The sequence below is a fragment of the Malaya genurostris genome, chromosome 2, assembly GCF_030247185.1.
Source record: "Malaya genurostris strain Urasoe2022 chromosome 2, Malgen_1.1, whole genome shotgun sequence".
Lineage (NCBI taxonomy): Eukaryota > Metazoa > Arthropoda > Insecta > Diptera > Culicidae > Malaya > Malaya genurostris.
In genome coordinates this window covers 7,725,042-7,738,740 of record NC_080571.1, presented here as the reverse complement: position 1 = coordinate 7,738,740, position 13,699 = coordinate 7,725,042, and the positions used below count along the sequence as shown (strand labels likewise).

General features: G+C 37.4%; 2 protein-coding genes across 2 annotated transcripts in view; one reads left to right on the top strand and one right to left on the bottom strand.

The window, feature by feature from the left end:
* The window catches only part of LOC131427620 (nuclear cap-binding protein subunit 1), a 318,774-nt gene that overhangs the window by 79,601 nt on the left and 225,474 nt on the right, over positions 1 to 13,699 (bottom strand). Inside the window, exon 8 of the transcript XR_009229295.1 lies at positions 3,000 to 3,065. The gene's annotated coding sequence lies outside the window, so the exon portion shown is untranslated. The remainder of the gene's footprint in view (positions 1 to 2,999; positions 3,066 to 13,699) is intronic.
* LOC131427618 (microtubule-associated protein futsch) overlaps positions 1 to 13,699 on the top strand; it is a 172,985-nt gene that overhangs the window by 1,632 nt on the left and 157,654 nt on the right. The gene's annotated exons all lie outside the window — the stretch shown is intronic.

The following is a 13,699-nucleotide window of genomic DNA, read 5'->3' as shown; positions in this document are numbered from 1 at the left end:
GGCTATGACCTGTTAGTTACTTTAGGTGATGCAATTCTTAATATGATTGTATAACTCTTCAATAATCAGATGCAACAAACAAGAGATAGCCTTTGCGGGGCAACCGGTCCGGTGATAGATAACTTTACATCGACTGGTAAAATAGAAAAGAAAATATCCATTTCCGCCGACACTGGAAACTCGTGTATACGAAAATATTTCCCATTGTACCACAAGCTCAATTTGCTTGCCAAATAAGACTATTTGAAAATTACGATGAATTTCTGCATCTAATATACTGCCGTTCCAAGCATAATTGTCTTATACATTTTGGAAATTCTATAAGGAAGGCGACAATTATGCGTAGAACAGCAGTATAGTATGATATTGATTTACAGTTGTTATATTCTTCTTCTCGGTCGATTAGGTACAATTTCCTATTCCATCTGAATCTTGTACACGTACTAAGTCTTATATATGTACTTTGTATAAACACCGATTGGAATTCCTTTTAATATTGGTGTCCTTAATGTATAATAAAATTCAACAGGAATTACAAAAATTCAAAACTGGCAGTGTTAGTTACTTTTCGAAGTTTTCGATACAATGCTTGAAGAATTCTAAAAGTTCCCTTGTTGTTAAAATCTAAAATTTCTGATTATTACACGCAATATTTTATGATTTATATATAAATTCAACTTTAAAGAAGTCCAATAAAATATTGCTTTATACAAATTATAGTTCTTAATATTCAGCGAAACAACCTTTGATAAAATTATCTTTTTGGCAAATTTATTTATTCGCCGATATAACTTTCGATGAAGTAACCTTGGACCATTCTTTGAACTTTTCATCTGTATCAATCGACTTAAAAATATACTAAAAAAAGATGTATCTCTTATGAATGAAGTGGAAACTTCGAAATTTGCTCAGAGCAAGCAAAGCCTTGGTATTACACATTCCTGTAGTGGAATTTGACCTTCTGTTTCAACAGACTTCGCAGCCGCTTCAGAGTGTACAGAACCATTGCATGGCTGGGTGCTACGGTTCCACTGATACTACGAATCCTTCCAGGTCGGGACTCGAACATACGACAACTGGTTTGTAAGTCCAGTGCCCTATGCATTGAACCGCCAACCCGGGACAATTTGCACAGAGACTAGACTCGAATCCGTACGCATCGGCCGTGCAAAGTACAACAGGTATATACGAAAGTTCTACGCAATTTGTGTTGCTTCCTGAGTTGTGTTTCATCGTATTCAGAGTAGTTGAATGGTTGAAGCAATTTTCCTATATAGAGACAAACAAACTTATGGTTCGAATTCCGCCTCTAACTGAACTTTTTTTTTGCAAGTTGCATTTCTGACATTTCATTATTTAGTTTTTTCCAGTACGTTTCTTTTTGAACACTTAAAAAAAGTCTGTACGATTTACGACGACGACGAATCAAGTCACAAACTAATTTTCGCATGAAATTCATTTCGAAAAAACGTGTGTTAAATTTATATATTTAACTTGAAGACGTTTGTAAACGTTCTCTTCTCGGTCCTCAATTATGGCCAAAAGACCATTTTGTAGGTTCCTTATATTACTTCCTTCAAATCAAATCTAACTTAAATTTTACACGACTCATATCTTTGTAGAATTCCTTGATAAGCAATGGCGTAACACAACAGTTATTTTTGATATTCAGGTTTAATAACTACACTCTAAAAAAATCTGAATTTAACAGGTGACTTAATTCCTCATACGATGTAATTCAATAAGACTTAATTTGTCAAATGACGGAAAATTTTATTTGTAATGAATTAATGTTAGATGAGCTTGAATTTTACTAGTTTCGACTGTAACTTGCGTTCTGCTAGCAGGTGCGACTGTATGAACTTAAATGCACCTTTTACCGGCCAAGCAGATGCATGCTTCTGTGGCTCGGTCGATTAACAGATGAACTTGCGATCCAATGATTCTCGGTTCAAGTCGCGGTGGGTTGCTCCAAATTTCTTTTTTTTTATTTCAATGAATTTCATGTCATGGAGTTTTAGACACAATATTAAATGTTCTTCCACGTAAATTTGCGTGAATTGCGACGCTCCATTTATGTGCATCTAATAAGATGTGAAAAATTTTAAGTGTGTATGAAAGTTATAATTATTGCACCTAAATACTGCGATGCCTCATTAAAAGACATTTTGACATATTTCGTAAAATTCACAATTGGCGAAAACATAAAGCGAAATTAGAATAAATCAAGGATGCGACTTGAAACCGCTAATGTTTTTTTTTGTTTCGATGATATACATTATAACCGTGGGGTCATTCACCTCTCGGGCCAGAAAAGCTTCCTGACTCTATAAGCAGAGTTAGGAATTGAACCCAAGTAGACTGCGTGAAAGGCATCGACTTGCCCATCATCTCAGATCATCCGTCCTCTAGATTGATATTTTTTGTTAACGATATCTAACACTGATTTAAAGCATGACGACCCGATGCGAAACATGACTTTCTGCCTGGCCAGCGCTACGGATTCTAGGAACCCTTCCGAGTCAGGACTCGAACGAACGACATCTGGCTTGCTAGAAGTCTGAAACTCTGAATCGCCGAATCGGGCACATTCACATTTGAACGACTGAATGCAAAAGTCGGATAAGTGCATAAAAGCATTTAGAGCAAAAACCGGACGTGGACTTTGCAATGCAAGAATCGTTTAAAGACATCTTTTTTGCATGAACCGGACAGAAAAACTTTGACTGCAAAAGTCGGACAAAAACTTAACCGGTTCTTCCCAAACAAATGTATTTATCCGGTTTTTGCATTCAAAAATACTTAAACGGGTTTTCCAAACTAAGTTGCACTTATCCGATTTTTGCTTTCAGCCGTTCATTTGGAGTATTTTAATTAGTGAAACGGTTTTCTCGGGTAAGAAAAGCGTCGGGTGTTGGATATTGATAATAATAAAAAATCCAATTTCATATTTATTTGAATATTCGCCAGATATTATTTTATAATCGTACGTTACTTACTGATTTGGGTAGATGGTTGATAGGCGTTGGTCGCACAAGCTAGTTGTCACATGTTGAAGTCCCGATCTGAAAAGATTAGCATCAGTATAGTTTTAGTGTTTATTATGTTAAAAACATGGTATTATTATGTCATGAAAATACTTTATCAGTAATAAACATGATATCAAGAATTATTTTGTCATAATTTACTGTAAATCATACGTAACACATCTTACTGTGTTTTCCATAACTTCAGGCGTATTTCTTTGATGATTTTCGATGTTCTTCTGCGCGGTATAATTTCAGGTGTTCTTTGTTTTTTTGCTTCTTTTAAAGTTTGTTTTTTCTACAAGCTAAATATGTAGTTAAACTAGATAAAGTTTCGCAATGAGTGTCAGCAGTTTCTGAGTTCAAAAACGTGATTAATCCACCTAGCAGTGAGATGATACCTTTTTTTTTTTATCAATACGCATGTGTTTTTGCATGGATATTCTTAGGTGTTTTAGTTCTCATGACATTATTTTAATTATCGTCGTTTTAAACGGCAAATTGAGATTTTAATCACTCATTACCCTGTAATGCCGAAACTGCAAAACATATCGAATTTCAATCTTAGCGTGTGACAATCGATTGAACATTCCATGAGATGACGAAGTAAGTTCCACTTTAGAGTTTTTCCTCATTATTTGGGGGTACATTAAAATTTGGGGGTACATTCCGAATCCAAAAACGATTACCGCTCAAACTGAAATAAATTTATTTAGTAATCGACTATCCAAATCTGCAAACCCGATAAACCTGATCAATTTATGTGAAATGGACATCTTTATACTAATTACCCTGCATTTTCTAAACCAGAAGTCGGATCTGACTAAAAAGTAAGAGGTTTTAGGGGACGGGTATAGCGTGATGGGTAAGTCGATGCCTTTCACGCAGCCTGCCTGGGTTCGATTCCCAACCCCGCACATAGGGTCAGAAAGTTTTTCTGTCCCGAAGAGGTGAATGACATTAATGTTAAAAAGCCTCTATAATAGAAACAAAAAAAAGAGGTTTTATAGGATTTTAAGACCTCTCATTTGAATCATAGATGATTCTTAGATTTCATTTGAATCTTAGATCGGTTCAGCCATCTACGAGAAAAATTAATTGCATTATTTTTATTTCGTTTCACATATCATCCTGTGGTTCCGCAATCAGAAATCGGATCCAAACGTAATTCAGGAACCTTGTTTGGGAGTATACGACTTTTCATATAAATCTGAGTTTGTAGAAAACGGTTTAACCATCTCCGAGAAAATTGAGTGAAATTATTTGCCACACACGCATTTGCTGATCTCGACGAACTGAGTCGTATGGTATATGGAAGCCATGTTCTTCCAGCATTTATTGCTGTAAATAGTTTAAATCAATATAATTATGGAATTACTTCCAACTCGATAATGCTGGTATTATATGGTTTACAAATGCCATATTCGAAAGATTATGTTGCCAAAAATGAACCGTGCTAAAATTGGTCCGAGGCAAATTGTCATAAAAAAGGATGCTGTACACAGTCTTTTTGGTACTTAGAAACAATTATATGTAACAGTATGAAAAATCGTGTTTCATGTTGCTCCCAAGCATTGCTTTTTCATACAGCGCTCAAAATTCCTTCTACTGGAATAAGGCTTACACAAAAATATCGATATCTCCGTTAAAAATGGACGGATTTTAACAATCTATGGCTTGTTGGATAGGTATTACCGAGCGAAATCTAAGTCTGGAAACATATTCTGTTTTCAAGGTCAAATGTGACAGATACTGTCAAAAAACTGAAAATTTTGACATAAAACTTCGTTTAACTCAAAAAGTAAACATCCGATCTCAAAACCATTCAATAGCGTTCTGGGTGACGGGGAGACCTTTCATTTGCGACTAGTTTGATCAAAATCGGTCCAGCCATCTCTGAGATCTCGACCTCTTAGTTGACAACACACACACAGACATTTGCTCAGTTCGTCGAGCTGAATCGATTGGTATATGACATTCGGCCCTCCGGGCCTCGGAAAATTTTTCGAAAGTTTGAGCGAATTCTATACCTATTTTTTATATATATAAAAATAGGTAAAAATATATTCATATTCGGTTTCCAATCATAAAATTTCACGAGTAAAATAATTGATATCATGCAAATTTTCACGGGAGATGAGTAATTGTTCACGATATCAATAATTTTGCTCCTGAAGTCATGAATAAAAAGGCAGGTTTTGTCCATAAATTATTAATCAATATTCCACAGAGTGAAATAAACAGTCTAGGCGATGTATATATCCATTTCTACCTTTCCATCATTTTACATCGAATTGTTGGATGTTGTTTGTTTTCTCTTGCCTCGGAAAGTTCTGACTGATAGTCGGGAATGAAATGTGAACTATTAGTTTCAAAGGAAATATACGAGGTCTGTTCAAAAAGTACCCGGAATTCTCATTTTTCTAAAAAAATATTTATTTATTCGTCTACATCTATATGGTCCCCTTCAAAGTAATCCCCCCTAGATATAATACACTTATGCCAGCGTTTTTTCCAGTCTGCGAAACACCACTGATAGTCACTTTTTGTAATGCTCTGTAGCACTCTCAGCGATTCTGCCTTTATCTCATCAATCGATGAAAAACGCTGTCCTTTCATGGGTCTCTTCAACTTTGGGAACAGGAAAAAATCACACGGAGCGATATCTGGTGAATAAGGAGGTTGGGGCATGATTAAAGTCTTGTTTTTAGCCAAAAAATCACGAATAAGCAACGATGAATGGAACGAATTTTGCTGCCACTCGTTTCATGCCCAAAACATTTGAAAAACTATGATTGCATGAGCCAACTGATATGCCAACTTCATCAGCAACTTCTCTAATAGTGATTCGGCGATCATCCATAATCATTTTCTCCACTTTTCCCACATTTTCATCGATTATTGACGTGCTGGGTCGACCGGAGCGTTCGTCGTCTTCAACGTCTTCGCGGCCATCTTGGAAACGCTTATACCACTCGTAAACACTTTTTTTTTTCATAGCAGACTCACCGTAGGCTCTCTGTAACATTTCGCACACTTGGTTACACTTTATTTCATTTTTTACGCAAAATTTTATACAAATTCTTTGACTCTTCAATTCTTCCATTGTTTAAACTAACAAAAATCGCCGAGCTCAAAAAAACACGTCTACACCAGCCGCTACAAGACAGAATGTAAACAATGAATACAGCTGAAAATTTCACCATACATTAGGGACATAAGTACCAACACAATAAAAATAAATTTTGACCACCGGACTCTCCAGACGCGCGCAGTTAAAAAATTCCAGGAATTTTTTGAACAGACCTCGTATTCCGCAAGTAATGCATATAACGATCACGAAGGATTTTCATGGTAGATGAGTTATTACTCACGATGAAGATTATTTTGATCACAAAATAATGAATAATAGTCATGATTTATTTAGAAAATAAAACGTCTCATGTTTTCTTCTAATACTGAAAGCGGCCATGCAATTGTAGGCTAATAATTGGCTGCCAAGTCTGTTTAACAGAAGGTCATATTTCATACAGGAATGTAGAGCCAAGACTATTAATTCTGTATTAAGGTAGAGCAAAAAAAACGATAAGATGGTGTATTCTAATTTAGTTTAGTGTGCTAAGTATTTCATGTATGAAAAACAAAGCCATACTACCAACTAATAACTTGCAGAGAAGCCATGTTTTCTTATGAAACTCAATGCGGATTCAGTTCTTTATATTTGAGTCGAGTACTGAGATAAAACTTGTATCAAATATGTTAAAGATATAAGAACTAACATTTAATCTTAGTACTATCGCGTTGACGAAGTTAAATGTTTTAGGATGGAAAAAAAATTACAAGCTCTCCATAGTTAGTATGGACATAAAATATTTTATGTGACACAAGCCATTCTACGTAGCGGACATATACTTCCGTTTATGGGCTGTAATTTTTGCGCAGACCTCGCTAAATGAGCAATAACTATAATCAGCACGCTCCGGCAATTTCAAATGTTGTATACTAAAGCTTTTCTGAGACAATTGAGCACATCGATTGTAGGTGTTGTTTGGGTTCTTTGAGCAATATTTTTATTCCAGTTACGAAACTCTGGTTCGAGATTAGGCATTCACGCTATGGTGTCATCAAATTTCAAACAGGGTCATGGTACCCCGACAAATGTCAGCTCAAGTAGTCATCTCTCATAGAAAAAAACATTAGTTAGAGTGATATCTGTTGTCTCTGTTCGATAGATTGACTTTAAGGGTAAGATAAAATTAGGTGCATTTGTTTCGAGTTTTCGCGTCACTGTTTGGTTTTGCACAATTTTCGAAACATCAAAATAACATGGCGACTCTACAATAGCCCTCCACAGTATAGCAATATTTCACGTATCTGCATGTCCGATAAACGTTATTCAAATGTTCTGGAGTAAGACCAAGAGCGAAAACCCAATTAACAATATTGTAGCAAATTTATTATTTATCATTGAAGCATATGCCGACTAACGGCACGATTCAAGCACATTGTCTTTAATAGGTCTTCTGTGCACAATTTTCCGTATCTCTCATTGTCTATCTCTTTTGTCGTAGCGTACTGAAATAGTAGCAGCATAGAACAGAAGCGCCAAACAGAAAATCATCATTTTATTAATATACTCTAGCAAACACGCTAGTAGTTAACTATCGTTTTCGTTCAGAAGATGTACTTACATGTTTCTCTGTTCACTGCTTCAAACTTTAACTAGTTTATGTCACTATCGCTGCTTATGTCCTGTTACTTAGTACGTACGTTCGGCAACTACATTGGATGGTATTGAGAACAATCTGGCGAAACCTAGTAGTCTCGAAAGGCGATATTGTCATGAACACTCAATTCCATCAAAAGCACCATTCAGAAGATCAGTCTGTATAGAAGCTACCGTTCTTATCGAGCCAGCAAGTAGTCATATTGGACAACAAAAACCGGACGCGTAGTACTCGGGATCAGGGCTGGCAATAATCAACTTCGTACTTCATCATCACCGAGTTCAGCTCACCTGCAAATCGGTTTCAGAAGCATCGCTGAGCGAGTTGAGTATCTGGGTAACCATTTGTGTAGAGAAAACATCGTCTCAACATCGTAGTGTCAAGCAATCTGCAGATGAGTGCTGAGTGCACATCAAATATTAGAACCCACTGAGAGACGTACGTCAATTGAATCAGATTCTTATGACACTGTCTCGCTTGTATTCCCCATCCACCAGAGTTGCCGTGGGCGGCCAACGTTCGAATCGATGCCATTTCAACCCAATTCTCAACACATGTTCTCGTATGCTGTAAAACGCATTCGGTTCAGTAGCCAGTTGTGTTTAGCTCGAGACAAGAATCGTTTATGGTATACATCACGTTACGGTTCGACTTTTGTTTTCGTACATTAATGCTCGTGCTTGTTTTGAGTACCAGCAAAAACCAAACCGGAAATCTGGGTTGTGTTGGCATTCACTCACTGATGTAGCTCGGTACGGTGATGTCAAACTCAGTGCTCACTTTTTAAAACTAGGAATAAGAGTTGAATGCTATGAAATCAAAACTGAGAACCATCATAATTTGATGTCAGCGGGGCTCTGTATAGGTGAGTGTGTTTGTTTAGATCAGCGATGAGTTTCATCTTTACCGTCATTTTACGGATTACATCGTAAATGATGAGGTGAGCTGATGAATAGAAAAAAAATCGAATCTTATGAGCGAGTTTTTGCCACCCTTGCTCGGGATACACATTGCTAATAATTTTTTCTCTATCGTTTGCCCGATAACGACATTCGAATTTTTTTGGGTTCTTTTTGTCATCGGGTAGTTTGAATAAGAATTTAAACTAAAGATTCAGGATAGCAGGATTATCATTTTCTTTGACAATTATACCAACAGAATCACTTTTGCCGGTTATACCTGGACAGATTTTCACAAACTTAAATTCAAATGAATAATGTGGTCTCGTACAAAATATCTGAATTTCGTTTATATCCGACTGCCGGTTGCGGGAAATTGGTTAGAATAATTAGAAATAGAACTAGTATTCACTTCTTATCATTTGATGAGCTCTTTGGTCCCCACTTTCCGGTACCGGAAGCTCTGAACATAGTGATCAAAAGCTAAAAATCTTTTTTAATCCATCTAGTGGTGTAATGATGCCTTTCTCATATTACTTATGTTTTTTATCACTAGAAGATTTTGTCGAGATTTTCTTTTTCAAACTTGAATAAAATAAAAAAATATCGAATTAATATAGATTTAAATGTGGCAACCCTGCACGCTATACAAAATTGAACAAAGCACGCTAGGTGGATGCGTTTTCCTCTTCTTTCGTAGCACCACGTACCGATGCGCACCGGTTTAGCATCATTTTATATGACAGTTTGAAAGTTTTGATACTCATTGCCCTAAAGTTTCGGAACCGAAAGTCGGATCTAGATGAAATTGCACAGTGTCTTCAAAGACATCGAGAGCTTGAATCATGATTTGTGAAAATAAAATCGTTTTAACCGTTACTGAGTAATCGAAGTGAGCTCCGTTTTTGGAGCTTTTCTCCATTATTATCGGGGCGTTCGGAAGCGGAAACCGGACACTAGTAGTCCCAAAGTAGATTTAACAGATCGGCTGAAAAGTTCGTATCGTTTCTATGAGAGGGCGCCACTAGAATTAAATCCATACCATTTTCAGTTAGTACCAACCTTCAAAAGATACGTGTATAAATTTGACAGCTGTCTGATTATTAGTTTGTGAGATGTTGCATTTTGAGTGAAGCTACTTTTGTTATTGTGAAGAAAATGGAAAAAAATGAATTTCGTGTGTTGATGAAACACTACTTTTTGATGAAAAAAAGTGTCGCCGATACCAAAAAATGGCTTGATGAGTGTTATCCAGACTCTGCACCGGGCGAAGCAACAATTCGTAAGTGGTTTGCAAAATTTCGTACTGGTCATATGAGCACCGAAGACTATGAACGCAGTGGACGTCCAAAAGAGGCTGTTACCGATGAAAACGTGAAAAAAATCCACAAAATGATTTTCAATGACCGTAAAGTGACGTTGATCGAGATAGCTGACACCCTAAAGATATCAAAGGAACGTGTTGGACATATTATTCACGAATATTTGGATATGAGAAAGCTTTGTGCAAAATGGGTGCCGCGTGAGCTCACAATCGATCAAAAACAACAACGAATTGATTATTCTGAGCAGTGTTTGGAGCTGTTATATCGAAATAAAACCGATTTTTTTCGTCGATATATAACAATGGACGAAACATGGCTCCATCACTTCACTCCGGAGTCCAATCGACAGTCAGCTGAGTGGACTGCACGCGATGAACCGAACCCAAAGCGTGGAAAGACTCAACAATCGGCCGGTAAGGTTATGGCGTCTGTATTTTGGGATTCGCATGGTATAACTTTCATCGACTACCTTGAAAAGGGAAAAACCATCAACAGAGACTATTATATAGCGTTATTAGAGCGTTTGAAGGACGAAATTTAAAAAAAAACGGCCTTATTTGAAGAAGAAAAAAGTTTTGTTTCATCAAGACAATGCACCGTGTCACAAGTCGATGAAAAACATGCTGAAATTGAACGAATTGGGCTCCGAATTGCTCCCTCATCCACCGTATTCTCCAGATTTGGCCCCCAGTGACTTTTTCCTGTTCTCAGACCTCAAGAGAATGCTCGCTGGTGAAAAATTTAGAAGCAATGAATCGCTGAAACTGAGACCTATTTTGAGACAAAGGACAAATCGTACTACAAAAATGGTATCGAAAAGTTGGAAGATCGCTATAATCGCTGTATCGCCTCTGATGGCAATTATGTTGGATAATAAAAACGAATTTTGGCAAAAAAATGTGTGTTTCTATTAAACGATACGAACTTTTCAGCCGAACTGTTATATATTCACCAATTAACAAGATCGGCCAACTAGATTATTTTACCAATAAATTTTTTTTAAATGTGCACCTCGTATCGCCATCGCTTGTGAGAAAATACTCACGAAATTGAAAATTTTTACTAATTGCACCGTAATATCGGAACCGGAAATCGGTTCTGGTTCAACTTTTCGGAGACTTTTAAAAGAATTTCAAGACCTTTCATTTGCATCTTAGTTTGTAAAAATCGGTTAAGAAATTTCCGAGAAAATTGAATGTGCATTTTCTCATAGATTTGCACATATTGCCTTGAGATTCCGGAACCGGAAGTCGGATCGAGATAAAATTCAATAGCGATCTATGGGACCATAAGACCTTTCGTTTGAATCCAAGTTTGTGAAAATCGGTTCAGCAGTCTCTGAAAAAGTCGAGTGACATTATTTGTCACATACACACATACACACACAAATACATTTGCTCAGTTCGTCGAGCTGAGTCGAATGGTATATGACTTCCGGCTCTCCGGGCCTCGGTTCAAAAGTCGGTTTACACAATGATTGTATAGTTTTTCTATATGAGAAAGGCAAATATGCAACCCACTCAGATTTCTCAGGAACAGTTGAACCGATTTTCAGAAAATTTGATTGAAAAGTCGTACAATTGCATAGAAGTTGTTAAATTTTATCCGCATCCGATTTCTGATACTGATGTTGAAGGGTGATGAGTGTTAAAAGTTTTCAACTACTTTCAACTCGGCGAAAGACCAAACGGGTAAAACCAATCAGGAATCAGAATAAAATGGCTCAAACGGCACGTTCCCCGTGTTTTTTCGGGGATTTGTGCCTTGCCGTGAGTTGTCATCATTTTCCTGATAGGAAATAAAGGGAAGGGAGGTGTGGTGTTGAGGAGATGTAGGGTTACAAGACGGCACAAACATACAGCAGGCAATTTAAAACTTACAAGAAGTATAAACCACTAGCGAGAGAGCTCTTTTCCACATTGAGTTAAAAATCCAAGGATATCTCCAAGTCTTAGTCCCTTAAACAGCGGTTCATCTATGTAATAGTAACCGAAAACACGATGTCTTAATTGTGAAACTGCAGGGCAAGTACATATTAAATGATATGAAGTCCCATAATCTGTTTCACAAAGGTCACATGAAAACGATTCAGCCCACTGTAGAGTGGCCATATGATAATTCAGTCTGCAGTGGCCAGTCAGACCCCTTACAAGTACACCGCAGTTACGTTTCGAGAAATGTAAAAGGTCCTTGGAAACGGCTCGGGAAGGTGCCTCCAAAAATATTTATGTCTGTTTTATTTATTTAAAGTCTGCAAACGCATCCAGTTGCTTTTATGCTCAGAGGAAGCCCAAGTCAGAATCTTCTGCTTTATCCAACACTTCGAAATTGGTACGGCCGGCTCAGGGCCAACGAAGTTGATCTCTGCACCTGCCCTCGCCAATTCGTCAGCCCATTTATTTCCTGTAATATTGGAATGACCTTGTACCCAAACGAGATTTATAGCATTATATATGCTGAGTTCTTCTATCTAAGTACGACAATCGATCACTAGTTTGGATCGTGAATCAGCAGAGCTTAGTGATTTAATTGCAGCCTGGCTGTCAGAGCAAAAGTCTATTATTTTGCCGGATAAATTTCGAAGGAGGGCTGACTGAACACCGCACATAATTGCAAAAATTTCTGCTTGGAAGACAGTAATTACCCAAATAATAAGATTGTTCCCATCCCATTTTCCTACAATATACGCCAGCGTCAGCTCGACCCTCCATCAGAGAACCATCAGTATAGCAGACCACGTGTTCTTGCAGTTGGCTTTCTATGAAACCTGACAACCACTCCTCTCTAGAAGGAATTATTACATGAAAAGTCCTATATGGAAAACTACACGTGAGTGTGATGTCACTAGGGGCAAGGATCATCTCATCCCATGAGATCATTTCGGACCTCAGAGTTGTATGGCTGTTACCCGAGTTTATTCGATTTTCTTTCCAGAGACTAGTCGCCTGTAGTCTGTAGGCACAAGATAGCGCTTCTTGTTTTATGTGCACGTTTAAAGGCTTAATATTGAACAGAGCTTCGAGAGCAGCAGTCGGAGTAGTAGTGAAAGCTCCTGACAGCGTCATAAGTGCCATTCTTTGCAATTGATGTAGCTTTGATTGGACAGTCACCACTGCTCCTCTTTGCCACCACACTAGATAGCCGTAAGTCAGTATTAGACGTATGATTGATACATAAATCCAATAGATGTATTTTGGCTTAAGACCCCACGTTTTGCCAAAGGCCTGTCGACATTGCCCAAACGCCATGGATGGTCTTTTGATTCTGAACTCTATATGAGCATTCCAGTTCAGTTTGGAGTCAAGAATAACTCCAACGTACTTAACCGTGTCAGAGCACAGCAATTCAGAACCATAGAACTGCAGAGGACGGGTTCCGGTTGTTATTCGCTTCTTTGTAAAAAGAATCAATGAAGTTTTATTAGGATTTACTGATAACCCAACTTGTTGACACCATTCTTCGACTATCTTTAATGCCTGTTGCATTATGTCAAAGATTGTAGCAATGCATAGTCCAGTAATTTGTATAAGATAATCATCTGCGAAACCATATGTGGGGAATCCAAGTTCATTCAATTTTACCAGCAGTCCGTCAGCAACAAGGTTCCAGAGTAAAGGTTAATGCTTACATTTTGCAATAAAGAATAAGTTGATCTTGAAAACAGATATACAAAAATGTCTTGATGCAATATTGTTGACATATATCCAAGCTTATTATATGAC